The sequence below is a fragment of the Octopus bimaculoides genome, chromosome 12, assembly GCF_001194135.2.
Source record: "Octopus bimaculoides isolate UCB-OBI-ISO-001 chromosome 12, ASM119413v2, whole genome shotgun sequence".
In the NCBI taxonomy this organism is placed as follows: Eukaryota; Metazoa; Mollusca; class Cephalopoda; order Octopoda; family Octopodidae; genus Octopus; species Octopus bimaculoides.
In genome coordinates, this window is record NC_068992.1 from 59333951 (window position 1) to 59338790 (window position 4840).

General features: G+C 36.5%; 1 protein-coding gene across 1 annotated transcript in view; it reads right to left on the reverse strand.

The window, feature by feature from the left end:
* LOC106874480 (zinc finger protein castor homolog 1) overlaps positions 1 to 4840 on the reverse strand; it is a 170952-nt gene that overhangs the window by 79902 nt on the left and 86210 nt on the right. The window lies entirely within an intron of this gene.

Here is a 4840-nt window from a genome sequence, read left to right on the forward strand (position 1 = left end):
TATATATATATATATATATATATATATATATATATATATGCATATCTGTAGCTGTATATGTATATATATTTGTGTATATATATGTATATATACATGTGTATATACATTTATATATGTATCCATATATATACATATATGTGCATATATATATATATATACGTGTGTGTATGTATACATATAGATATATACATACATATATATATATATGCATAAATATATACAAATACATGTGTGTGTATATATATATATGTATATATGTACATATATATATGTACAGACACACACACACACACACACACACACACACACATATATATATATGTGTGTGCATGTATACACCTAGAAACATGCTCTTACTGGTTTTGGTGAATAAGAGAGAAAGAGAGAGAGAAAAACATTCCTGCTCCCACTTTCAACATATTTTACAACACTTCAACACAGCTGGGTAATTTGGGTGCATAATATTATTAATATTATCATGAATTTGAGGACAAACATTTTCATACATATAACTATGTAAGACAGGATCGTTTTTCATATAGATCCTTCAGTTTCCAACTACTAAAGCCACTCGCAAGGCTTTGGCTGGCCTAGGGCTATAGTAGAAGACAACTGACCAAGGTGCCCAGAACCGTGTGGTGTGGGGAGCAAACTTCATACCACACAGCTGTATCGGTGCCTATAAGGCTCGTGCCTGCGTTAGCCAAGGGCCAAAACTCAGAGCAACTGCTTGGAAGACAACCATGCTAACAGTTACATACTCTTTTACTTGTTTCAGTCATTTGACTGTGGCCATGCTGGAGCACCGCCTTTTAGTCAAGCTAATCGACCCCAGGACTTATTCTTTGTAAGCCTAGTACTTATTCTATCGGTCTCTTTAGCCGAACCGCTAAGTTACGGGGATGTAAACACACCAGCATCGGTTGTCAAGCGATGTTGGAGGGACAAACACAGACACACAAATATATACACACACATACATATATATACATATATACGACGGGCTTCTTTCAGTTTCTGTCTACCAAATCAACTCACAAGGCTTTGGTCGGCCCAAGGCTATAGTAGAACACACTTGCCTAAGGTGCCACGCAATGGGACTGAACCCGGAACCATGTGGTTGGAAAGCAAGCTACTTACCACACAGCCACTCCTACGCCTATAAGGTGAGAATTATTTCAAGTGCTTTAATACCTGTTGGACAGCCACATGGATCTAAATTTTTATGGCTATCTGAGTCAATATAGACTCAAAGAGATCCAGATAGCCATAGAGACCCAGCGGATCAATCCTGACTATATTGCCAATCCCTGGGTTAGAAGGACAAATCAATCCCAAGTAAGTTGGGACTCACCTTCATTCGTCCCTTTTTTGCGCCAAACCACCAAGTATACAGGATGTAAACAAACCAAGAGCAATTGTCAAGCAGTGATGGAGAGTGACAGACACAAAAATACACACACACACACACATACCTGCACATGCGTATATATATATATATATATATATATACATATATTATTGATATCCTACGATTTTATAAACTTCAGGAATACATGAAATGATTCTTTTTTTTTTTTTGAGCAGTGGATCTTGAAGCAGATAAAGCTACAAATAATAGCATGTGGATACTGGACTAAAAGACCCTCTGAATAGAAAAAGTGAAAGGTATTTGTGTCATGTTTACAGGAAATGTGGGTTCCTGTCCTACAGGCAGCCTTTGACTTTTACTATCCAAAGGGTTGTTTTTTACCCAATATTTACACACTATTATTTGTAGCTTTATCTGCTTCAAGATCCACCGTTCGAAATACATTAAAACTAGTGTTCTGTCAGTTACAACAGCAAGGGTTTCAGTTGATCCAATCGATGGAACAGCCTGCTTGTGGAATTAAAGTGCAAGTGGCTGAGTATTCCACATGCACAAGTACCCTTAACGCAGTTCTCAGGGGACATTTAGTATGACAGAATTTGACAAGGTTGGCCTTTTGAAATAAAAGTACTGCTCAGAGTGATTGGCATTAGGAAGGGCATCCAGCCATAGAAAACCACGCCAATTCAAACTTAAGTTTGGTGCAGCCTTCTAGCTTACCAGCCCTGGTCAAACTGTCCAACCCATGCCAGCATGGCCATCAGACATTAAATGATGATGATACAGATACAAAAGGCTTCCATAAAGTTTTTGTCAACCAAATTCATTCATATGTCATCGATTGGCCCAAGGTTATATTAGAAGACATTTGTTCAAGGTTCTGCATGGTGAGACCAAACCCAATGCCATTTGTGACTGCAAAAGCAAACTTTTTCACCACACTGCCCCATCTAGGTCTATTCAACCACACAGCCATGTTAGGGCCTCAATGATTGCACCTTATGAGTCACTTATAATACAAATATAGGCAGGAAACATATGGTAGAAGTGAAATGTAATTTATTATATCAGTTTTAAACTCTGTTTGAAATAATAGATAGCAATTAATTTCAGAAATAAATATTTCATAGAAGAACAAAAAAAGAAGAAAAAAAAAAAGACACAAAAAATGGGAAAGAGAGGGAAAAAGAAATTACTGTTCTGCAGTAAATAATAGGTCAACAGTAAATGGAACATAAAATTATCCAATTGTTAAATATATAAAAATCTGAATATTTAAAATAAATTACTTTCTGTTAAAAAAAACAAAAAACCTAAAACAAATTAAGAAAAGTAAGCTAAGAAAACAGTTGTTGAATATCAAATAAATAAAAAGAATTTATAATTTTAGCTGAAATGATTTATATTTTTGTGAAAGAAAAAGAATATTTCTTTATTTTTTTTTTGTTTTAGGTTTCATTTTTTGTTGAATGTTTTTCTACTTTTTACTGACCATCTGCTGAAAAGATGCAAATGAGGTTTGTCCAGAGTTTGTTTTTATTCAGTTTTCTTACCTTTAGAGATCTCTATTTTTTAATGATTAAACGTTTATGTGTGTGTGTGTGTGTGTGTGTGTGTGTGTGCACGCATGCGTGTATAGCTAGTTAGATATTTATGCATGTATATATATATATATGTATGTATGCATGTATGTATGTATGTATGTATGTGTGTGTGTGTCTATATATATATATATATATATATATATATATATACATACGTATATATATATATATACACATGTATATATATATATACACACACATGTATATATATATATATGTATGTGTATATATATATACATATATATATATACATACATATACACACATACGCCCATATATGCATACACATATATATAGATATAAATACACATGCATACATATAAACATATACATTTATATGCATATATTTATATACATATATATATATATATATATATATATATATGTGTGTGTATATATATATGTGTTTTATTGAGTATATTTATGAACAAACTATAGCAGGCATAATGATCTCTCATAATGTGCACACAGCATGCACCAAATTTTAACTTTCTCATTTTCCTTCCAGATGCACCGGCAGAATTATCATAGTATATTCCAACCTGGCACAAGAATTGGAAGCATAAACCACAACCAAGTCAGAGGTCAGCAGATTCTTTTAATGTGGCCGGGTCCTTCAGATTCAGTATTATGAAAAAGCTGCTGACCTCTGGTCATATGTACATACACACACATGTATGCTCACATATGTACACACATGCACACATACATATATATACATATAACCCACACATGTACATTACACACATATGCATTATATACATATAAACATATAAATACACATATATACATATAAACACATACAAGGTTTTTTTTACTAATCAGCTTCAGTTTTATGTTGCCCAATATAATGTGGGATAACACTGGATCTCCTCAAACTCCCCATATCTGATCCCTTTTTTCTTTGCCATCACCCTTCTGAACTGTTAACCATCAATCACTCCCTTAGGCATGCAATTAACCAGGGACCACACGTGAACTTGTATTCCCACTGAAAATTCGAACATGAGCTTGACGCCTCAACAGTGAAATGATGACTATCGGCATGGTGTCCGTGTTATCTGGTGTCTGTGGTCTTTGGCAATGGGGCCGGAAGTGAGTATCCGTTATAGCCTCAACTGCAGCCAACTGTTAGATGTGGTCAGTGTTCACAAATGGAGGTGGTGAACTTGGTGTTCAGATCTGGTCCGACCCACCCAGGTGAATATTGCACACATACAAGTTGTTGGCACTCCGTCACTTACGACGTAGAGGGTTCCAGTTGATCTGATCAACGGAACAGCCTGCTCGTGAAATTAACGTGCAAGTGGCTGAGCACTCCACAGACACGTGTACCCTTAACATAGTCCTCGGGGATATTCAGCGTGTCACAGTGTGACAAGGCTGACCCTTTGAATTACAGACACAACAGAAACAGGAAGAAAGAGTGAGAGAAAGTTGTGGTGAAAGAGTACAGCAGGGTTCGCCACCATCCCCTGCTGGAGCCTCGTGAAGCTTTTAGGTGTTTTCACTCAATAAACACTCACAACGCCCCATCTGGAAATCGAAACCGCGATCCTATGACTGCGAGTTTGCTGCCCTAACCACTGGGCCATTGCGCCTCCACACACAAACAAGTAAGTACTCCCTTACCTCAGTTACTCATGACCCACATCTGTTGCTCTCTACTTCCTTGCTCCCCCCACTCTCTCTCTCTCTTGACCAATCTCAGCAACTACCTACACACCACTTACTCAGATAGCAGTAAACACGGATAGAATATAGGGAGATCCAGTGCCAACCCACATTACATGGGTGGCTTGGTACATTTCCTAAGAACAGTCCATCAAACTTCATACACAGCTTCCATTTACAGATTTTGGTT